Genomic DNA, 25510 nt, shown 5'->3' on the forward strand with positions numbered 1-25510 from the left:
TGCTTCTACAAAAGGGAATTCCTGGTAAGAGGTATCTGCTATTTAAATATGTCAGCTATGCCAAAGATGGCTGTGCTAGGAGCTGTGGTTAGGATTATGACAACAAAGGCAGAGTTTTTGTAGCAATTCCTGAGGAAGGATGGCTAGCTCTAAAAAAAAAAAAAAGTTTAAGACATTCACAGATAAACAGAAATTGAGAGAGCTGCCCTACAAGAAATACTAAAGGGAGCCCTGCGGGCTGAAAAGAAAAATCAGGAGAGCGAGTCTTGGAGGAGAGTGGCAAAATATAGATCATCTATAAAGGTAATGAAAAGGATAAAAAAGACAAGGATAAGATATGACATACAAAACCCAAAGGATAACATGTTTGAAGTGAGTACTTCCATTACAGTAAAAGTATTGCATGTTAGTGGATTAAATTTCTCAATCAAAAGTCACAGATTGGTAGAATGGATAAAAATGTATGATCCAACTCTACACTGTCTACAAGAGACTCACCTTACACTCAGTTTTCTTCCTTTTAATTATGTTTTAAAGGCCAGAGGTCAAAAGTCAAGATGCCAGTTATGCAGTGCTTAATGCTGGAGACTTAGCATTCTGATGGTGACAGTCCTGGATTTTAACATTTAGGCTTCAAGCAGGATTGATGGGTGGTTGAGAGGTTGGATGCATCCATTTGAGGAATAGATTGAAAAATGGGGCATTATTTTTGGTGCAGAGTAAGTAAAATATCTGGGATGTGAAATATTCAAAAGACAGTCTTTCTCCTCTTCCACTTCACAAAGTATCATACTAGTATCTCATGGGCAGTAGAACACATCAGCGGATTAGGCATTGGGTTGTCCTTACTAAATCTGTAATTCTAACGAAAGGACTTGCATAGGGGCTGGGCATAGAACAATAGCCTTTGAGTAGTAGGCAGAGGATAATGGTGGGGCCAAGGCAATGGAAGGGTCTAGAGGAAGACATGTGCTCTTCTCATCGTATTGAGCTGGTGACCTCGGTTTCTCTTTACATTTATCAGTGTGTTCCACACTCTGTCCATTTCTAATTTTTCCCTCCTCCTGTATAAGCAATAATGTTTTACCAGGCAACACGTCTAGAGAGAAACATAAGTACATAAGTGTGCTCACAAAGTGAAGAAAGCAGACTGTTATGATGATTTGGAGTTTTGAAAAGGGGGCAAGTTCACGTGAATATTTAGCTGAAGTCCTTTCAGTACCACTCTTTCCATCCTGCAATGAACAAAATTAAAATATCAAAATACAGCCCTCACAGGAGACATTATCCAATATTCTCATTCTCCCAAACATACCAGAGTAAGAGTTCCTACAGTAGTGTAGAAAGAAACTAAACTGAAGGAATAACATAAGTTAAGTTTTGACTACCAAACCATATAGTTAAAAATTTGACAGAGATGCTCTGAGGTAAGATAATTTTTCTGACCTCCTCAGATGGGAATTTTAAGAGAATTCAAAATTTGCCATGACTTCAGAGAGTGTCACTTGTTACTGGTAGGAGAACCACACTGCTCCTCAGAAGACCAAAGAACCCAGGACCATATATTGATTACTCTTAAATATTTTGACTTTAGGTCAATGAAAGTCACTTGTTATGCCTCCAACAAATACTTATGGAATGAATGAAATTTTGGAAAAGCTTAAAGACAAGAGAGACAAGAACCAAAAAACTGACATTTGATCCTTCAAGGAGTATGCAGGAAATCTGTTTGCTGGCTGATCCCATGCGAACCAGAATTTGTAAAAGGTAGGATGTTAGGCAGACATATAGGACACCCCACAATGACCACTGCCACCTGGAATTAACACCTTAGCATAATCCATTCCCCTTGTTTGAGAGTTGGACCTTGGTGAATAGAACAGAATATCCCAAAACAATGGTGAATCACTTCTTAAAGTGGGTTATAAAAGACCATGGATACCACCTTGCTGACAGATTCTATTTTCTTCTCAGATTGTAAGCTTGGAAGAAGCAAACCTCCATGTGGGAGAGTCTAGGTGGCAGACAAATGAGAATAACCTCTAGACAACAGCCATGGGTCAAGGTCTTCAATCCATCAGTTAGTTCAAGAGGAAGTAAATGCTGCTAAATGCCAGTTGAATGAGATTGGAAGTGGATCCTCGCCAAACCTCATATTCAGATGAAACCATAATTCTTTGCCAAAGTTTAGCTCTCTGCTAACACCCTGCAGTTTATGTCCAAATGCTAATACAATGTTGTACTGGTTTGAAAATATTATGTATCCCAGAAAATCCATGTTTTAATCTGATCCAAACTTGTGCAGGCAGCCATTTATTTTAACCCTGATTCAAAACTGCAAGTTGGAGACTTTTGATTTGATTATTTCCATGGAGATATGGCTTGCCCAATTGTTGGTATGGCCTTTTTTATTAGAGGAAGATGTGACTCCACCCATTCCAGGTGGATCTTGACTAGTTTACTAGCATTTTTGAAAAGGGAATTAATTTGGAGAAATCTCAGAAATGACAGAGCCACCAGAAACTTCAGAGCAAAGCTGACACAGATGTCAACACTTGGAGAACAGAGACATGGACATTTGGAAATGCTTGAAGCCCAGCAGACATCACAATGAGATGTTAAGCAAGCCAGAAACTGGAGAGGGCCAAGGGGAGCCAAGAGCTTAAAGCTAGGCCCAGCAAAGTAAGGAATCCCCACAGGAACAGTGTCTGAAAGCAACCAAGCCAAGGAGGAAGGGATCAGCAGCTGCTAGCCACATTAACTACCCAGCTAACAGAGGGATTTCTGACCCATTGGCCTTCCTTGAATTAAGGTATCTTTCCTGGGATGCCTTCCCTTGGACATTTGGCTTAGAACTGTAAACTTTAACTTATTAAATTCCCTTTATAAAAGTCATCCCATCTCTGGTATATTGTAATCCAGGAGTTTACAAACTAAAACAAATGTGTAATTAAACAAATGTTTGGATATTTTGATATTAAAGTCAGCAATGGAAGGACACATATTTTTCTCACAATGGCATCCCAAGCCACTAGCAAAATGTTTGCCACAGCTTCAGCGCTCAATGGCATCTGAGAAACAGATTTTAAGCAGCCTTACATTTGTACATAAAGCCTTACATTTGTACATCTGTCTTTACTTTTATATGTAAAGAAATAGGCGCATGGAAAAAAACCATAAAATTGGGGTTCATTACTCAGAATTCCTATTACTAAATTAATAAAGAATACATTTTTTTTTTTAATTTCAGAAAGCTATTTAAAGAGTAAAAGACACCACATTTCCTTTGGAAATGACTGTCTCTACCCCAAATTTAAATCTATTGCTTGGGTTTTCTTTATGAATTTATCTCTGTTTCTCTCAGGAGATGTCTAGAACTTTTAAACATTTAATTTAATTTTAAAATTGTTGCAACCTATCACAATTATAATCATATCAGTAATGAAACTGACTAATTCAGTCCTTTGAATGCCTAATATTTGAGGCTTCTAGGACTTTATAGTCTTTAAGACATCAGATAAGTCTGAATTGAAGAGACCTGTGTTCTATGGTATTTTTCTTCCTTGGTGGTAAAATATGTTTATACTTCATGCATGAAAAAATAGCTTTCCATTAATGCACATTGGCAGGCTAAACAGAGCAGCATTGAGGGCCTCAATACAAGAGAATGTTGGTAGTTTTACAAATGTTCGGCAGGACTGATCCTCTTTCTGAAGATTCTGAACTGTACTGACCCCAAAAGTCAGAAACCAAAAAATGTTGAGAACTTTGGGCAAAGGCATGAAGTTTCCTTTTAGATATTTTGGAAGAATTACAGAATGAAAAGTGATGATCTATTTTCATCATCTGTATATGCATTATTTATATAATTAAATGGAAGGGTATACATTGGTCATACTTAGATTAGATCTTTGTTCCTTGGCTTTCAAGTTGAAGAGGGGGAGTATCCTTTCATACATGGCCAATGAAGTTATTAATAACATAAAGAGACATTATCAAAACTGATTTTTCTAGAGCAAGAAAAGAGCTTTGAGCTCTGGAATGTAGTGATAGCATCTTCAGTGACTCAGTGTCCCCTAGACTTCCATCTCCTTGAGTTCAGGTGAGTACTGGAAGGAATCTTTCCCAGGAGAGACGGATCTCCTTTATTTCGTAAATGATTTTTAATCTGAAGATAATTGTGTTATCTCGCTGCGGACAATTAGTGACAGACTATCTGAGGGTAAGTTCCATTATTGTTGAGAAGGAATTCTGCCAGAATTTAATTCATAAATAATTTTCAGAGAGAAACCTGCCTTTGTTTAAGATATTGGGGTCTATTTTTCTGCAATTAGTCCCATGGAGGGGTTGGAAGTCAATGAAATAAATAAATAACCATACAGTGACAGAGTACAGGTATAGCCTGAAGATGAAATAGTGTTCTGTTCTATAGAATTTTGCCAGCGAAGGGAAAAGCTGAAATAGGTGGGTGTTCAGAAAAGGCAGGAATTCAGAGGGGATTAATATTTAAACTGATAATGAAGGAAAATGAACAGGAAGTGGCACATGCGTGACTTGGATTGGGAGGGGATAAAGGATGACAACAGTGTTCAGTGCAGGGAGAATTTTTCAGTGTGTTTGCCAGTGTGTTTCTGGTGCTGAAAGGGGGTTTCAATAATTAATTCCTAGAGGCCTAAAGAAGCCATAAATTATGATTGAGAATGAGAGGAGATATAACTTTCACTTGTTTAGGGGAAGTAATTGTTTCAGTTTGCTAAAGCTGCCAGAATGCAATATATCAAAAATGGGTTTGTTTTTACAATAAGGATTTGATAGCTTACAAATTTACAGTTCTAAGGCCATGAAAATATTCAAATTAAGGATCAACAGAATGATACCTTCTCCAAAGACAGCCCTTAGCATACAGGACACCTCTGTCACATGGGCAGGCACCTGACTGGTGTTTCTGGTCCTTCTCTCCTAGGTTTCACTGTTTTTAGCTTCCAGCTTCAGTGGGTTTCTCTCTGTGTCCTGCAGGTCCTCTCAATTTCTCCAAGGCTGTTCCCTCTGAGTTCCTGTCTGCTACTATGAGATTATCTCTGAATTTCATCTTTGCACTTTTTCTGTCTTTTGTCCTCTTATAAAGGACTCCAGTAAAGGAATTAAGACCCAATTTGAATTGGGTTGATTACATCTCAATCAAAACAACTAATCAAATGGTCCAACCAACAACAGGTCTGTACCTGCAGGAATGTATTAAAAGAACATGGCCTTTTCTGGGGTACATAACAGCTTCATACGAGCATAGTAATGTCTTCAATTCAAGATATATATTTTTATTTAATTGCCCAAAGTGGGTCAGCTAAGAAGGGACAGACCTGGCATTGAAATCAAGGCATTTTAGCTAATACCACTGTATTGTAAAACATAATGCCAGGAAAAGCCTTCCCAGCTTTTCCCAGGAGGACCCTTGAGAGAAAGTTTCAGGCATGAGTTGGGTGGTCCAGCTATCTTCAGTTACTCTTGGAGGCTGAATATTTCAAATCCCTCCTTTACATCAATAGGAATGATATTTTATAATCCTCCATCTTATAGAGGTAAATACTCCTACTATGCAAATTCTTTACACTTTATAGAGGTAAATACTCCTGCCATGCAAATTCTTTACACCCTTTGGCTCCAAAATACATATAGTTATTTATGCACATATTTATACAAATAAATGCACATATATTTATACATTAATTTATGTTTTATTGATTTACACACACAATACACACATATATATACACAAATACATACATATAATGTACATTAATTTTTTCGATTTCCCACATAATTTTTCAGTGCCAGCTCTACCCAGTGCTCTGTTAAATGAGCTATAAAGTTCAAATATTGAGAACCATCTTGAGACCTCAAACCATGAGGAAAAGCTCAGAGCAGACTGGACAATACCTCACCTCATGGTTAGCCAACTCCCAAGAGGCTCAAATTTGGCGCCTTGAAAATGCATTCATATTGTACATTCAAAACATTCTGTACGTTATGATGCACACAGTTGCTTCTGTCTTGGAAAATGGAAATATCTTTGTAATAATCAGCCTTCTTTTTTTCTGATCTAAAAATGTGACATTTGTATATATGAAATCATAGCTAGCATTCTGTCTTCCCTTACCTCTTACTCAGTGACCTACAGAGAACACAGTTTTGGGGTAATCACTGTTGCTTTTTTCTAGGGTCTTTCAGTGTCCCAGGTTCCAGATCATGGGTCTCCACATTTTCCCCACCTACAACTCTCCACCTCACACCTCAGCTTCCCCAGCACTTTTCTCCAAGTCAGAGTGTAAAAATCTATAAGTAGAAGTAGTGTGGTGCAATGGTGGCTCAGTGGTAGAATTTTCACTTGCCATTGAAAATTCTGGGAATTGAGACCCAGGTTCAATTCCCGGTGCCTTCCAAGGCGAAGAAAAAGTGAAAAATCTATAAGTAGAAGTATATAGTAGGGTTTTTCCAGAATGTGTGAGTTAACAACATTAGGGGATATGAAAACAACTCAGCAGTTGGATAATCCAGTCCCTCATTTCTCATACCCAGAAAACTCTACCAAAACACCATGTATACAGAGACATTTTACTTTATGTTTTCCATGGGAGTTGTCAAGTCAAAGGGATGCTATCAGATTTTCTTGGTAACTGGAGCTCTTGGTTAAAAGGCAGGAGTGGAGAGATGGGGACCAAAGCACAGGGGTATATGGATTTTACATAGTGGTTAGTTGTATGCTAAGGACTCAGCAAACTCCTGCTGCAACATCGCTACACTTACAGGGTTCTATAATTAATCTTCAGGTTAAATGATTTGTTCCTACTATCCCAGGTGCAGCTCATTGGAAATAGTCTAATTTCACACAGCAACAGCAAATACATTCAGAAGTGATTTCAGTTGTCTTGTCACTACTACAAAGAGGAAGATGGAAAAATATGGATGAACCACACAAATCACAACTCTGACGTAAGAATTGTGGCAAAATATATCAAAGGGAGACTCATATGGCAAATTGTTACTCTTGATTTGCTCACAGGGTTTTTAAAATTCAGAATAGACCATAAAAGAGTTAAAAAGAGAGCACAGGTTCTGTTCTAAGCCCTTTAATTTGTTTGCACCCAAACCTCCTAGAAGTCCTATGAGTCAGGCTCTACTTTCCTTCTCTTGATATATGGATGGTGACAGAGATGCAGAGAGAGGTTAAGACATGGTCCAGACACGTGTCAGGGAGAGACCAATACTCAGTCACTTGATTGCACCTTGTAGAGCGTGGACGATAGGGAGCTTGAGGTGGATTAGATACTATGATATAAAGCCTTTCAGGAACATCATTTATTTTCTCAGCATAAAACAACTTTTGCAATTCTAATTGTTCATTGTTCACTTCCTTGGGACAAGGTTTACGTGACATAATAGCAGCAAACATGAGAAATTCACAAGAATGAAAAACAAAAGATGTTTCTTTACTTATGCCATGGAACCACTCTAACCTCCATTCCAGTGAGCACATGGCAGGGATTCCATGCGGCAGGTTCGAAGGAGTAGGTTACGGAGGAGGGACTTCAGTCACCCTTCCTTATGATTTAAGCAGCCCCCTACTGGGCTTTTTTGACCCTTAGAATTCTGTACACCCTGAGCTGGGAACATGGGATTGGGCGAGTCACACTTCCAGGTGGCAATGAGGTCCTGGTCAGGTCACCTACCTTGATGTCCAACAAATTCACTAACAAAACTGTGGACATCTCTTAACTGGACAGGGCAGAAAGTTGGTGGATGCAACGGAGGCAGGAAGGACTCTGGCTGAGCAAGGCCAATGCAGGGAGTTCCATGGGAGGTCACAGATACCCTCTGCGATGCAACAGGAGTTTTTGTTTGTTTGTTTGTTTTGAATGGGCAGACACCGGGAATCGAATCCGGATCTCCGGCATGACAGGCGAGAATCACCAGAAGTTTTATCCTGGAATTGTCCAGACAGGTCGGGGGTTGGGATAAAAGCGTGATGTGCACAGGGGAGTCTCAGCATACAGAGGGGCTCCAGAGCTTTTGTTCCTTCTGCAGGTTCTTCCTTCTGAACCTTCAGCGTTAACTGTGCCAAGAAGTCCTCTTCACCCAGGCTCAGTCTCTGGACATTGAACAGTCTGAGAGCAATCTCAATTATCTAGTCATTGCGGAAGCGGGCACTTTTTTACAACGAAGCAGAGCCTATAAAGCTTCCTGCGCTGTGGACCTCCTGCCAGCAGAGGGAGTGCGAAAACACCTTTTCTGACCAAACCGCGCCGGAAATAGCTCCTGGTTCATCCCCCCGCCCCCGCCCCCCGCCCCTAGGCGCTGCATCCACAGGAACGACTAACAATTCCTTCTTTCGGGACCCACACGAGGAGGGGAAGGTAGCTCGGGTAGTACTTGGGCCAAATCCAGGTTAGTAACAGCTTCCTGTTCGTGTCTGAGACTGACGAAACTTTGTTGCAGTTCTCTGAGGTTTACTTCTAAATAGCAAGTGCAGACCTTCATTTTCTGCACTCTTTCCATGTAATTCATTCTGTGCTTTCTCACGTAATATTTTGGCAAGAGGTATTTTACTAGAGTATCCACTCATCGGGACCTTTGCCAGGTCAGAATCTGGGATTTTAAAAATGGAATCAGGACTCTTCCTAGCGACAATCTTACTAGAGATTCAGAGAGAGGGGAAAAGCATTCTAAAATACTGAAATTGATATGCAAAATATTTCAGCCTTCCAGTGGAGCAGTTGAGAGACAGACCAGTCCTGGCTGAGCCATATCAGAGTTTAAGTTGAAAGGGAAACTGGTGCTCCTAGATATATGCCTTTATTATTTACTTTTTTTGGTTAACTTTTCCTGCGAAAATTACATAGTCGAAAAAATGTTGAAACGTTTACAAGTACAGGTAATACAACTCCAAATATTAATGTTTAATGTTATCTACCGCAAATCCCATCATTCATAATAATTTTACTTTCGTGGCTTTAATACAAGCAAATTTTTGAGTAACTTTTTTGAAATACAATTTAAAAATTTTTCTTGTTTTCAAATGCTACATTGTACGATTTCTCATGCCCAAGTGATGATCTTAAGTTACTTTTAAAATTAGCTTACTGAAATGCTTTAGTTTTAGTGTGACAAATAATGTGTTATTTATGTAGATAGATCGATAGAGGTGATTCTTGCATATCATGAGAATGTCCTAAATGCCCCTGAATTGTACATTTTAAATTGTTTATTTGTTTACTATGTGAATTTTACAAATATACAATGTCCAAGTGAGGATACAGTTGCACTGAGTAAAATTCATGCATAAACAGAAATTAGTTTTTGATGTTCAAGATGGTATTGTGGTCTCCAATAGCTAGTATTGCATACTGCTTTAAACTACTTAAGATGAAATTTGTGCAGGACTTAAAATTATCAGTTTATTGAAGAGCCATGTCAGAGGCTATATATTTTTTTTAATTCAGATGTCTTCATTGAGAGAAAATTTCTTCTATCAAAAATTCAAACTCTGAATCTGCACTTAGTTTAATTTTGTATGTTTCCATGGAAAGGTAAAATCAGTAAATCTACAATTTCATCATTTTGTGTATACCTATTTTCTGTAATAGTCAATATTACAAATGGTGATTAACCGTTTTCAATTTCTTTTCTCTACTTTCAAATTTGAGAATGTTTCCATATATCTAGTTAAATTTTACCCTAATGATGTACACTGAAAGGGCTATAGGCCTAATAACTATCAACCTTTATGTATTGTTTGGATTTTTGTTAAAATTTGGTACCTATTTCTCTTGGTGCAGTATATCATCTCACACTAAGTCACATAAATACTTGTAATCTCTTTCCAACAAGATCAGTGCCCTGATTATATTTGTTACCCTCCCAGCTTGGCTCATAAAAATAAACCATTTCATAGCCCGCAGCACTTTTCCACCTGGCAAACCCCTGCTGTGATCAAGTCACTATCTCATTCCCCTCTACAATAAGTCACTAATATCTAGGAAAAGAGTCCTGAAGGGCTAAGAGATAGAGAGAAAACCCCCAGAAACACGCAACTAGAAACATGCAAAAAAAAAAAAGCCCAGCGCAGAAAATATGACTAACATCTGATCCACCACTTGATGGCATACTGAACACAAGAAATTCTGGAGTGGCATATCCCTGGCTTGCAGAAGGGCTTTATATAATACTTGTCTTTCTCCATGGCTTTAAAACTGGGTTGAAGTGTAGTCAGTTTCCAAAACATGCAGCAGAGAAAGGAGTTTCTGTGTGAAACTGGAATACAAACACCTCACTATTTCCACAAAGAGCCCAAGTAATTCAGGACACCAAAGACATAGTGCTATTAATATAATAATGACACATTTCCTACTTAATAACATCCAGACTCTTAAAAGGTTGATTGCTTCAAAATTTTGATTGAATTGAATTTAAGTAGATTTGGCCTCTGAATGCTATAGTGCCATAGTAGCGACATGGATTTTTTTTTTTAATTTTACAAAATTGCAAAGTCTTTAATTTTCATATTTGCATTATACAAGAAGATAAAGTATAATGTTTTGGGGATTTTTTTTCTACTCGGACATCATGGAAGGAAATATAGTTGCATATTTTATACTAGAAAGTCCACTACTCAATATGAAGAAAGGAATAATAGCCCAGGCAACTGCTCTGGAGAAAAAAAATAAAGATAGAATACTGATGACTTTTTAAAAACTATCTTGAAATTTTTCATTTAGAACATTTGTTCTTTGTAAACATTTCTCATTGTTTTTGCTATTAATGCCATTAGTATTGAATATTGTATTGCTTCCACCAAAGAAATACATTAAGACTAAAAACGTTACATAATTGATATGTGTTGGTTTTCTTTTGTCAATAATGTGTTTGTAGACTTAGAAAAAACAAAATTCTATAGTTTTAAAGCAAAACTAAAACTAATCAGACAATTGGGTAAAATGGCTACATACAAAAGTAGTAGTTTTTCTCCACATTAGTGACAGACAAGAAAACAACTAGAAATAGAAGTTTAAGGAAATGATATGTTCACAACGCAATAGAAACAATAAAATTAATTTAACAAGAAAAGTCCTATGTGAAGAAAACCGTAAAATATTATTGAAAGACATAAACAGAATTCTGAATGAATGAAAAGACATACCCTATTCTCAATAGTTGTAACATTCATGTTCATCCCCCTAAAAATAGTTTATAAAGGGAATGATTTCCAATTAAGACCTTAATAGGGTTTTGGGGGATGTTAGGAGAAGGACAGGTGTTTTTAAAGTGATTTATTTTGAAATAATATCAAATGTATAAAAAATTGCAAGAGTGGGTACGAAGAACTCCTGATCCCTTTGCTAAAATTCTCCAATTGTTACAATTGTACCATATTTAGTTACTAACAAACATTTCATAAAAATACTCCAGTATATTTATCTGCAAAACAAAGACATACTCTTAGAAAACTCCAAATAAGAAATCAACTTTACTTCAATGCCATAAACCCATTCACAGACCCCTTCAACTTTTACTACTGTTCCACCCTTCACAAACTGTCTCAAAAATATCTGTTATTTCTGGTTAACTTCAGTTTGGAGCTCCTCCTGAGGTTCTTTCGTTTTCACATCTTTGACAAATGTAAGGCGCACATATGACCCCAGCCTTCATCTTCCCAGTGTTCCCTTCTGAGATTTAGGCCCTACATTCCCAGTAGAAACCTAGCTTGAAGCTATGCTTTACTCACAGCAGTCCAGGAAAAGTGATCAGAGATCCGCTTTCCTCACGCATGGGTGAAGTGAACCTGGTAACCTGATGAAATTTCTTCAAATTCCTCTATATTCAAAAACATGCTTTCACTTTGTAATATAATGACATTTTATGAAGACACATTTTGAGATTATGTCAATACTGCGGTCTCCATTCATCCTCCACCCACCATCCTCTCAACCCAATCAACCACCACTCTAAATGGTTGCCAGCTGGTCATGTTTTCCATTTCCAACAATGCTCCTATATTTTATTTGGCTTTCTGCCTTACAAAGGGCTTGTTTGCTCACTGGCTATGTTATGGCATTCAAGATTCATGTATTCTATTTTATTCAATGTGTTCTCATCTGTTATTTATTTTAATGCTCAAATTGTACCTGATTGCGCTAGTGGCATCTCCTGCAAGATGATTCAAGTGAGGCCCCAAGTAAGTCACTGTATTTAGTCTACGTGGGGTTCAAGGATAGAGGATTAAATTATGCCTGATTTCATTTTCCAAATTATATCCTATGATATAGATCTCATTTCTTTCATCAAGACTTGTAGGCATCCATCTTTGAATATTTAAAGTACACCAATTTCTCTTAATTTACCTCTTTAGTCCTTATATCAATGCATCCTAAACCTAAAGGGCTCACTTGGTCACAGATGTCTCATCCTGTCACTCTTCTTTAACTTTGTCAATGCATGCACACTGCTCTTAGAACAAGGACCACAGGGCTTAACAATGGTCTCCAGACCCTGAATACTCTGTATCACTCTTCGCCATCCAGTTCACCCTAGTTGCCTGCAGTGCATTTCACTCTCAGTTTCTGAAAAGAGGAGTCTGTTGTTGCTGGGATTTGGGGCATTTTCCCATTAAACCAGTTTGTATGCCAAGCAAATTTTCCAGGACTTTGCCCAGCTGAATACTTCAGGTTTCACCAAACACATCTGTTCCAAGAAGATTGTCCCACCCCAAAATTAAAGTCCTTCATACTGTGTACGCAAGTTAACATTCCCTTTTTTTTTCCTTTAAATTATCTCTTGTTAACTAGACATAAACACCACAGGACAGGCAGTTGATTTTTTTGTTTGCCTGTATATTTGCATTGACTAATACAGCCTTGATGCAGAGCTTATGAATTCCCTTAAAAATGTTGCATAATAGCTAAACTAGAAAAAGGAAGAATATAAAACTATGAGTAGTATGAAAAGTAGAATACATGATTACCTAAAATACTATCTATCTAGCTAGCTAGCTAGTTTTTTTAAAATAGGCACTTTTTAAAAAAAAAATGAATTTTTAAGAGTTAATATTATGAAGTAGGTGAGGTGTGTTTCTAGGAATTGGCTCATGTTGTCAAAGATATCTAATCTGTTAGGGCAGAATTGTTTATAGTGTTTTCTGAAAAGCCATTTTATTTCAGTAAGGTTGTTAGAAATGTCACCTCCTTTGTTACTAACTTTAGTGAATGGTTTCTTCTCTCTTTTATTCTTTGTCTAGCTGAAGGACTTTCAATTTCATTGATCTTTTCAAAGACCAACTTTTAGTTGTGTTGATTCTCATTTTTTCAGTTCTCTAATTATCTCTGATCTAATCTTTATTTCTTTCCTTCTACCAGATTCAGTTTAGTTTGCTCTTCATTTTCTATTTCCTTAAGAAGTAATTTCTAGTATCAATTTAAAATTGTTATTATTTTTAAATACAAGTGTTTATGGCTAAATTTCACTATTAGCAAGGTTTTCAGTGCATCCTATAAGTTATGTTGTATATTCATATTTGTATATCTCGAAGTGTTTTCTAATATCCTTCATAATTTCATCTGTGACTCTTTGGTTGATTGAATATGTTGCTTAATTTCTACGTATTTGTGAAACTTCCCAATTTCTCTTCTATTATTGATACCTAGCTTCATTTCACTTCAGTCAAAGAAGATACTTATGTTTTCAATGTTTTTATATATGTTATAGGGTAACATGGGATGTTCTGGGAATGTTCCACATGGACTTCAGAAGAGTATATATTTTGCTGGAACTGGTTGGTTTATAGTATTGTTCAAGCCCTTATTTCCTTATCAATCATCTGATTTTCTATTCATTTGTGTAATGGGAAATTGAACTGTCCAGCTATTATGGTGGAACTGTCTGCCATAATAGAGTTGCATGTCTATCCAAATAGACATATATTTCATGTATTTATCTTTTCTTCTACATATTTTGGTGCTTTGTTGTTCTTATAATTTTTATATGTTCTTGATAGGTTGGCACACACACAGATAGATAGATATTTAATGTAACTCTGTTTTTTGTAACTGCTTGTTTTAATTTTGTCTATTATTCTAGTGTGCCATTTTATTTTTTAGTTATTATTTGCCTTCAATATTTCAGTACTGTTTTCCATTCTTTTGCTTTCAACCTTTCTGAGCCTTTAGATCTAAAGTGGTTCCCTTACAGGTAGTAAATGATTGCATCAGGTTTTATCTATTATGTGAAACTCTGCTCTAATTAAGTAATTACTTTAAATGAAAAAATATTAAAATAAATAATTAGAGCAGAGCTTGGCATAATGGATAAAATTACTTATAAGGAAAGACAAAACTTCCATTTTATTTGTCTTCCATATGTATTTTTTTCTCTTTTCTTTCTTTTTTGTGAAAAATAACATATATACAAAACAATAAATTTCAAAGCACAGACTCACAGTTAGTTGTAGAACATACTTCAGAGTTTGACATGGGTTGCAAGTCCACAATTTTAGGTTTTTACTTCTAACTGCTCTAAAATACTGGAGACTAAAAGAGATATCAATTTAATGACTCAGCAATCATATTCATATGTTAAATCCTGTCTTCTCTGTATGACTCCACATGTCTTTTTTATTATTAAATCCTCCATTATTTTGTAGTATACTATTTTAATTCCCTTCTCATTTTACTTTTTTCTTTAACATTACTGAAATAATTTATAAATTACAGGGCAAATGTAAAGCATAAAGAATACCAAAATACACCCTTGCTTCTTATATCCTCATTTAGTTTTTTTTTTTATATTTTGCTGCATTTGCCATTCCTTCTTTCTTCCTTTATGTCTTCCTCCTTCCTAAACATTTGAGAGTAGGTTGTCCTTGCACACAGTACTTCTATGTAAATATTCTTAGAACTAGGTAAATCACTAATTTTGTAGAGTTAACAAGTTAAACGCATTTCATATTGTTAAAAGACACAGTCTGTGTTCCAATTTTTCCAGATGTCCATTAAGATCTTTTCAAGTCTTTTCTCCATTATTGCACCCCATCTGAGTGCATGTGTTGCATTTAATTGTCCTTGACTCTTTTGTTGCTCTTTTTTGTTTAATTGTGGAAACATATATACACCATATATGTTAACATCTAAAACACTCTTAAGAATACCGTTCACTAGGATTAATTACATTGACAGTGTTGGACTGTGCTCACCACAGTCCATTTCCAGAACTTTCCCTTCACTCTAAACAGAAACCCTGTATGCATTAATTCACTGTTGCCCGTCTGTCCTGTACCAGGTAAGCGCTAATCTATTTTCTGTCTCTGAACTTGCTTATTTCAGTTATTTCAAATGAGTGAAATCATACAATATGTCTCTATGTGCCTGACATTTCATTCAATGTGATGTCATCTAGTTATCCACATTTTTAGCATGTGTCAGGACTTCATTCTACAGCTGAATAATATTCCATTGTATACATATACCACATATTTTATCTCCTCTATTGATGCATACTTCCATCATTTGGCTATATAAAAACGTTGCTGTAAGTACTGCTGTACAATTATCTGTTTGAATTCCTACTTGTTCATTCTTTTGCGAATGTACTTATAATTAGAATGCCCGGCCAGATGATAGTTGTATGTTTAACTATTTGAGAAACCTTTAAACTCTTTCACAGAGTGCTTGCATCATTTTATATTCCCACCAGAAATGTACAAGAGTTTCTAATTCACTGCACCTTTGTGAGTATTTTTGTGTGTGTTTTTTTTAATAGTAGCCATTCTCATGGGTATGAGGTGCTATATATCATTGTGATTTTTAAAACTTGTTCTTGTGATACCAGTTATAACTACTCGCAATTTCCCATTTAACCACTTTCAAGTGAACATTTCAGTTAGATCAATTATGTTCATGATATTGTGCTACCATCACAATATCTATTATCCCAACTTCTTCATCACCTCAAACAAAAACTCTCTACCCATTATACAATAACTCCTTGTCTCTCTCTACCCTCCCAGACTTTGGTAACTTAACATAATTTGGTAACATTAGCAGCCTTTGGTCAGTATGAAATTTCCTTCTTTTAATTATTTTGTATAAACAAGTTCAGACAGTATTTGTCATTTAGTGTCTGGCTTATGTTACACATATTATCTTCATGATTCATGCATCTTACAGTATGTATCAGAACTTCATTCACTTTTCCAGCTGAATAATATTCCATTGAGTATATACCAGTTTTTGTTTACTCGTTCATCTATTAATGGATATGGGTTGCTTCTACCTTTTATCTACTTTGAACAATGCTTCTGTAAACATTGGTTTACCATATTTATCAGTGTCCCTGCCTTCACTTGTTTTGAGTATATACTAAGAAGTGGAATTGCTGGGTCATATGGGATTCTATTTTCAACTTTCTGTGGAACTGCCAAACTGGTTTCCACAGTGTCTGTACCATTTTACAATGCCATTAGCAATAATATCAGGATTCCAATTTCTCTGTATCTTCATCAGCATTTACTCTTTTTGGCTTGGTTAGTAACAGCCGTGTAGAGAATGGAAAGTGGTATCTCATTTTGCTTTTGATTTGCATTTCTCTGATGTTGCATAACATTTCATGTGCTATTGGCTATTTGTATTTTCTTTGGAGAAATTCTACTTAAATCATTAGTGAAACTATACTGTCCTAGACATTGCTGCATTGGGAAGTTTTTGATATCTGGTATAATAATTATTATCTGTCTTTTGAGATTATATTTCTTATTGAGTCAGTTTAGTCAATTTGTATGTTTCTGAGAATTTGTCCATTTCATTTGTTACCTAATTTAGTAGCATTCAATGGTTCTTAATATCTTCCAACAGTCCCTTTTATTTCTGTAAAGTCAGCAGTAATATTCCCCTTTTCAGTTCAAGTAGTTTTTATTATTTGCATCCTCCCTTTTTGTTTTTTTATCAATCTGTCCAATATTTGTCATAAGTCTGGGTATTTTGTATTTTCCTTTTCATTTATCTTTAGATATTTCCAAATTCCTGGTGATTTCTTCTTTGCCACATTGATTTCTTGTGAGTGCATTGTTTAACTTCCACATATTTGTAAATTTTCATCTTCTCCTGTTACTGATAGTTTAATTTCATTTTGTTTAGATAAGGTCCTTTATATGATTTCAGTCTTTTAAAATTTATTGAGACTTGTACTACATATGTTTGTGAATAAACATATAGTCTGTCCTGGGGAATGATCCTTGTGCACTTGAGAAAAATATTTACTCTGTTGTTTTCAAACATAGTTGTGTAACATATTTCTCACACTCTCCCTCTCTGTATATGTTAGTTACAACCATATATGTCTGCTACATCTGCTACATGTGAATGTGCTAGCCATTATTTAAAGTGGTATACTGAAGTCTTCTTTGAGTCTGAAACCATTCATTTGTCATTTCTTTAGTGCATTTGCATGGCTTATTCTGTCTGTGGAGTTACATACCAAAAATACAATAAAATAATACTGGAATTTATACTTACCAGCATAGTTACCTTAATGGAAATCTGTCTTTTCATGCTACTTTGATCATCTGTCTTATGTCCTTTCCTTTCAGTCCTGAGAGCTCACTTTAGTTTAGCTGGTAGGGCAGATCAGGGTGATGCATATTCAGCTTTTTTTATCTGAGAATATCTTAATCTCCACCTCAGTTTTGAAAAGAGCTTCTCTGGATATAAATTGTCTTACTTGGTAATTATTTTTTTCAGCACTTTATAAATATTTCTTCCCACTACCTTATTGTGTCTAAAGTTTCTTTTATTTTTAAAGCAGTTTTATTGTGATATATTCACACAACATGTTGATGTATATTCATATATCATACAATCCATCCAAAATGTACAATCAGTGGCTCTCAGTATTATCAATAAGAATTGTGCATTCATCATCAAATCAATTTTGGAACTCTTTCATTCCTCCCAAAAGAAAATCTTACACACCTTATAGCCCTTTATTACTGAAACTTAGCATTAGTGTGGGGCCTTTTTTACAGTCAATGAAAGAATATTAAAATATTATTGTTAACTGTAGTCCGTAGCTTGTTTTAGGTATAGTTTTCCCCAACTACCACCTTTTATTAGCATCTTGTAATAATGACGTACATTTATTTTAGTTCAGGAAAGAACATTCTTATCTTTTTACTACTAACCACTGTTATCATCTGTTTTTATCTAGCTGTCCGTCCAGTGACACACATGACCCTAAACTTCCCCTTTTAACTACAATCACATAATTCAGCAGTGCTAATTAGACTCACAATAATGTGGTACCATCTTTTATCCATTTCAAAATATTATGAGTCAATATAATTAAAAATTTTACAAAAAAAATGCATCAGCGCCCCACTTTCTATCCTTCTATGTCCTGATAACCTATATCTTAGATTATAACTCTATAATTTTGCTTATTATTAGTTCATATTAGTGACATCATAAAATCTTTTTCCTTTTGTGTCTGTCTTATTTCACTCAGAGTATTGTACTCAAGGTTCATCTGTGTTTTGCATGCATCAGGAATTCATTCCTTCTTACAGCTGAATAATATTCTATTATGCTTATTGTTTATCCTTCATCAGTTGATGGACACTTGATTTATTTCCTTCTTTTGGCAGTTGTGAATAGTGCTGCTGTGAACCTTAGTGTGCAAATGTCTGTTCATGTCCCTGCTTTTGATACTTCTGGGTATATACCCAGTAATTGGATTGCTGGATCATATGGCAAATCTATACTTAGCTTGCTGAGGAACAGCAAAACTGGCTTCCACAGCAGCTGCACAATTTTTCTTTTCTACCAGCAGTAAATGAATGTTCCTATTTCTTCATATGCTCTCCATGAACACTTGTAGTTTTTTGTTTGTTTGTTTTATTTAAATATTGGCCATTCTAGTAGGTGTGAAATGATATCTCATGATTTTGATTTACATTTCCCTATTAGGTAGCGATGCTGAGCATCTCTTCATGTGCATTTTAGCATTAATATTTCCTCTTTTGAAAAATGTCTGTTCATGTCTTCTGCATATTTTTTATTGGGTTTGACATTTTATCTTTGAGTTGTAACATTTCTTTGTATAATCTACATAATAAACTCTTATTGGATATGTGGTTTCCAAATATTTTTTTCCCATTGAGTAGGCTGCATTGTCACTTTCTTGGCAAAGTCTTTTGAAGTGCAAAAGTATTCAGTTTTGAGGAGGTTATGTAGTCTTTCTTTCATTGCTTGTGCTTTGGGTGTAAAGTCTAATAAAACTTTGCCCACCACAATTTCTTGAAGATGCCTCCCTACATTTTCTTCCAGAAATTTTATGGTCCTATCACTTATATTTTGGTCTTTGATCCGTTTTGAAGTAATTTTTGTATCAGGTGTGAGATGGTGGTCCTCTTTCTTTGTTCAAGATATCCAGTTCTTCCAGCACTATTTGTTCAAGAGACTGTTCTGTCCCAGTAGAGTGGACTTGGCAGCCTTGTTAAAAATTAGTTAAACAATGTCCTGGTCTGTTTCTGAACTCTCAGTTGCTTCCATTGATCATTGTGTTTATCTTTATGTCAGGTCCAAGCTGTTTTGATCACTGAGTTTTTGTAATGTTCTTTAAAGTCAGGAAGTGTGAGTCCTCCAATTTCTTTTTTTGTTTTCAAGATGTTTTTGGCTATATTGGGCCTCTTAACCTTCCAAATGAATTTGATAATTTCCTGTTCTATTTCTTCAATATCAACTGTTGGTATTTTGATTGGGATTCCATTGAGTTTGTAACAATATTTATTCTTCCACTATATGAACATGGAATGTCCTTCAATTTATTTGCTCTTTGATTCCTTTTAGCAATATTTTGTAGTTTTCTGAATACAGGTCCTTTATATACTCGGTTAATTTATTCCATGATATTTGATTCTTTTACTTGCCATTGTAAATGGAATAGTTTTATCTTGATTTCCCCTTCAGAATGCTCATTACTAGTGCATAGAAACGCTGGTGTTTTTTGCATGATGCTCTTGTTTTCACTACTTTGATGAACTCATTTATTAGCTCTGTTAGCCTTGTTGTTGAATTTTTGGAAATTTATGTATACATGATAATATTATCTGAAAAGAGTGAATGTTTTAATTCTCCCTTTTCAATTTGGATGCCTTTCATTTCCCAGTTTCTCTAGTAGAACTTCAATCATGGTGTTGAATAACTGGTGGATGTGGGCATCATTCCATTGTTCCAAATATTAGAGGGAAAGCTTTCAGTATTTCACCATTGTGTATGATGTTAATGTGGGTTTATCAGATATGCCCTTTATCATGTTGAGGAACTTTTTTGTTCCTATCTTTGGAAGTGTTTTACTGAAGGAGGCTGGATTTTGTCACAGGCTTTTTTTGTGTCAACTGATAGGATCATGTGTATTTTTGCCTTCAAATTTTACATGTATTACATTAATTGTTTTTCTTGTATTGAGCCAAACCTTGTATGTCAGATAAAACCCACTTGGTTGTGGTAATGTACTGTTGGATTTGATTTGAAAATATTTTGTTGAGGATAATTGCATATATATTCATTATAGAAATTGGTTTATAATTCTCTTTTCTTTTAGTATCATTATCTGGCTTTGATCTTAGTATGATGTTGGAATAACAGAATGAGTTAGGTGGTGTTCTTCAATTTTTTGAAAGAGTTTGAGCTCAACTGATATTAATACTTGTTGGAATGATTGATAGCATCCACCTGTGAAGCCATCTGGGTTTTTCTTTATGGGGAAGGTTTTGATGATAGATTCAATCTCTTCTTGTAACTGGGCTATTGAGTCTTCTGTTTCTGCTAGAATCAGGGTAGGATTCATGTAGTTTTAGGAATTTGTCCATTTTATCTAAGGCACCTAATTCTTTGATGTATAGTTGTTCTAGTATCCTCTTATGCTCCTTTTTATTTCTGTGGGGTCAGTAGTAATGTCACCCCTCTCATTTCTGAGTCTATTTATTTTCATCTTCTCTGTTTTTAATTTTTCAGTTTAATGCAGAGTTTGTTAATTTTATTGTTCCTCTCAGAGAATCAACTTTTGTTTTATTGAGCCTCTATTCTTTCTTTGGTTCTCCATTTCATTTATTTCTGTGCTAATCTTTGTTTCTTTCTTTCTGCTTGCTTTGAAATTAGTTTGCTATTCTTTCTTTAGTTTCTTCGGCCATTTAGTTAGATCTTTTATTTTAGTTCTTCTTCCTTTTTCCCTCCTTAGCACTGCCTCCACTGCATTCCATATGTTTTGATATGTTATATTCTCATTTTCATTTATTTTGAGATATTTACTTATTTCTCTTGTAATTTATTCTTTGACCCACTGATTGATTGTTTCTAAAACAGAAGAAATTAACTAGTAAAGAAAAAATGAATGATATTGAAAAATAATATTATGATTTAATTCAATGACAAATAAAGCAAGAAACTTCATTTTAGAGTTTTGGAATGCTCATTCTAACTGTGGAAAAAGAAATATAAATATAACAATTCTTTAACAAATTTCCTTCTCACTATTTGTAATTCAAATATAAATGTTTAGAAACAAGACAGAAAAAAAAGAAACAGAATAGAATTCAAATAGGGGGAAAAGTTTCCCTAATTTGATGAGATACTGGAGAATGCTTAGAAGGCTTCTGGGGAATCCAGTCATGATCTTTATAATATTATAAACATGAACATTTTTTTCAGAATATCATAAGAGACAGACTAAGAAAATTCTTGCATGTAGGAGTACCCATAGAGAAACTAAGAATAACTTATATGTCCAAATGCAGACTGTGACAAGGACATATATTAAGTGAAGGAAGTCAAAGGAAACACATTTCATAGTGGACTGCAGTCTGGAGTTAATAGAAACTGTGTCATGAAATGGATATTAAATACATTACGAAGAACATACCTATCCTGTTACGTTTGGAGATGTAACAAAATTCTTAATGTTTCCAAATCATTCATATATCCATTCATTCAAAATATGTTGTACAGAAAATACTGTACAAATTCTCAACAGAGCAAATGTAGTAACTTAAGTCCTTAGTGCCTTTAGGATGAATGAGTGCTCTACTTAGGCTCTCCCTCTGGATCTCTTAAAGAGCCAACAGGAAGTAGGTATTATATGTCCTCAGTGTTACTTTAATATACAAAAGCGTTCATTGCCATGTAGAAGCAGGCTTGTCATTTCCCAGCCTTCCTCATTTCTGTGGACAGATCTGCTTAGTGCTGTGGTTCAGTGTTAGACATCTCTTTGTTTCCATATACAAAACATGTTGCCCAACATCTTTGTTAGTAAAAAAAAAGCTACTGTCCATTCACCTGTCATTTGTCTTCCTTTTATTTAGTAATACAGTGTTTTAAAGAGATGTAGTTTCTCTTAAATCCCAGTACTAGCAATTGGCTAGGTACTGGTCTAGGTATGACAGGTAAAAATGAACAGTTGTACAAAAAAACATTCTTTCCTCCTTTCCTCTTATATTCTAGCAAAGCACAGATAGAAAAGCAAAGACCAATCCTGTAGAAAACAGGATACCTTTAATATGAACAAAGTATTAACTCAAAGTACAAATCACAAATTTACCCTCTCATATTAGATTATATATCAAAACCCAACACTTTTTGATGTTCAACATCTAATATCTCCAAAAAATTCAGTAATTTTAAATAGAAGGGATTCCACGCATATCCAAGAAATTTATATATGAAAGTCGTGCATCCTGAAAGAGGGAAAAAACTAAACCAATACTATAGGATAATTTTTGCCTCATCTTGTGGAAAATACTAATTAGACTACATGCATACTTACCTTATGAAGTTAAAAGAAATACAATGAAAATATCACATGAAGGAAGATATAGACAGCAATTAATAGAAGCAGAAAATAAATTATTTATATACAAGAAAAATAGAAGAGATACTAAGACGCAGACGAGCTTACCAAAATACTGCTGTCTGCAGTGGATATAATATTCTATCTCTGCATCTGTTGCTGCACAGTCCATTAAAGAAGTCACTGCCCCCATGTAGCTAATGAGATCTTAAAATTTGGCTGGTGCTACTGAGGAGCTGAAATTTTACTTTTATTTGATTTTATTAACATCAAGGTAAATTTAAGAGTGAATTGAGGCTTAGTAACATCAAGGTAAATTTAAGAGTGAATTGAGGCTTAGTGCTTACAGCATTGCACAGCACAGATCTAGAATCTTGGAGGGGACTCTTACCACTGATGCTTCAGAGGAGCTGAACTTTTACTTTGATTTGATTTTATTAATGTCAATGTAAATTTAACAGTGATTTATAGCTAGGGCTTACAGTATTGCACAGCATAGGCCTAGGATCTTGGAGGGGACAGTTAAAACTGCTGAAAGATATGCAAAACACAAATGGTAAAAAGAATACAAAGAGTCAAAAATAGGAAATATAGATAATAAGGTAAAAGTTGTTTTGATACAACAAATGTCTGGATACCCTATAGACAATGTGCTGGAATTCCCTCAAATAATTTGGAAACATCAATAATTGGAAAATTATGTCAGTTAGCAAGCTGCTGGAATGTGCTATACCAGAAGTGAAATAGCTTTTCAAAAGGGAAATTTAATAAGGAACACATTTACAGTTCTAAGCCTGTGAAAATGTCCAAATTAAGGTTACCTTCATTCAAGAAAGACCAAATTGTCTGAAACACTTCTGTCAGCTGGGAAGTCATGTGGGTGGCATATGCTGGTCCCTTGCACCTGGGCTCTGTTGCTTTCAGTCTTTGTACATGTGGGGGTTCCTCACTTTGCCTCTCTGGGGCTGGCTTTCATCTCTTGGCTTTCCTTGGCTCTCCAGGTTTTGGCTTGCTTACCATCTCAGTGACATCTGCTGGGCTCCAGTTATCTCCAAACATCTGTGTGTCTGTTCTCTGAATCAACTGTTCTCCAAACATCTACATCTCTCTCTGTTGGTTCTGAGGCTTCTGTCATTTCTGTCTCTCCCCAAAATGTTTGCTCTTTTAAAGGACTCCAGTAAACTAGTCAAGACCCTCCATCTATAATAGAAAGGTCCCACACACAATTGGGAATACCTCATCTCCTTGGAGGAATTTAATCAAAGTTTGTGCCCTATAATATTGAATTAGGATTAAAAGAAATGGTTGCTCCCACAATATTGGATCAGGATTGAAACATGCTTTTCTGGGGTACATAGTACTTTCAAACTGGCACAAAGATAAGAACATTTCAGAATTCAAGATGATGTGAAGAAAATAAAACAGTTTCTGGGTTAAAGAAGGGAAGATGAGGGTGGTAAGTTTCAGTCCACATAGTATGCACTTGATGAAGTTATGATTGTTATTCTAACAAAATGGGAAGGTAATTTTAGAATTGTTTTTGATAAGGAGAAATTAAGTAAAAAATTCTAGCACATAGCGCAAATGTAGGACATAGTTTTATTGCTATTTCATTCACAAATTTAACATTTGAAAGGAAAGGAATTCCAGAGCTTTTTAAATTAATTTGCTATTTTTCTTTTTTTTTATCCAAATATGGTGGGGATTTTTGCCTGAAAAATTGTAAGAAAATTAAGTTTAGCTTTCACACAATATGGCACAGGGAAGGACTGCAGAACAACTCAGGTTGCAGGCAGGGAAGGAGAGCACCTCTGACATAAGCCTAGAATTGTTGCCAAGTGTTCTAGTTTGCTAGCTGCCGGAATGCAACACACCAGAGACGGATTGGCTTTTAATAAAAGGGGATTTATTTTGTTGGTTTTTCAGAGGAAAGGCAGCTGACTTTCCACTGAGGTTCTTTCTTACGTGGAAGGCACAGGATGGTCTCTGCTTGTCTTCTTTCCAGGCCCCTGGGTTCCAACAACTTTCCCCCGGGTGACTTCTTTCTGCATCTCCAAACACCTGGGCTGAGCTGCAAGTGCTGAGACGAGGAATGCCAAGCTACTTAGCTGTGCTACGTTGCGATCTCTCATTTAAGCACCAGCCAATTAAGTCAAACGTCATTTATTGCAGCAGACACGCCTCCTAGCCGACTGCAGATGTAATAAGCAACAGATGAGGTTCACGTACCATTGGCTTATGTCTGCAGCAACAAGATTGGTATGCTCACCTGGCCAAGTTGACAACTGAATCTAACTAACACACCAGTCAAATAGAAACAAGTTTAAATAAGTAACAACCAGGTTCATTGAAATAAAAAGCATAATTGAAAGTGGGAACCTTCACCTGGGATTTTGAATTAGTTATATTATCTGGATAGGCCGTAGCTTCTAGAGTATCCAGTCAGCAGAGAAACAGGGGAAGGACTTGTGGGTTGGATAAATATCACTGTTTTTAGTTGTTCAGTGTGCCGACCACCATTTTTTGGCTAGGCACCCATTCTTGCAAGATCATGAATAAATTATTTTCTTCTCCACAATTGGATGAACACTTACTCTCTTTCAAGTATGGTGTTCTTTCTAACAAAAATGAA

General features: G+C 35.6%; 1 protein-coding gene across 1 annotated transcript in view; it reads left to right on the forward strand.

Moving 5' to 3' along the window:
• The first annotated feature begins 8327 nt into the window (after nucleotides 1-8327).
• LOC143653609 (uncharacterized) overlaps nucleotides 8328-25510 on the forward strand; it is a 73631-nt gene continuing 56448 nt past the window's right edge. The window contains exon 1 of the mRNA XM_077124755.1: nucleotides 8328-8439. The gene's annotated coding sequence lies outside the window, so the exon portion shown is untranslated. The remainder of the gene's footprint in view (nucleotides 8440-25510) is intronic.

The sequence above is a fragment of the Tamandua tetradactyla genome, chromosome 13, assembly GCF_023851605.1.
Source record: "Tamandua tetradactyla isolate mTamTet1 chromosome 13, mTamTet1.pri, whole genome shotgun sequence".
NCBI classification, from domain to species: Eukaryota; Metazoa; Chordata; class Mammalia; order Pilosa; family Myrmecophagidae; genus Tamandua; species Tamandua tetradactyla.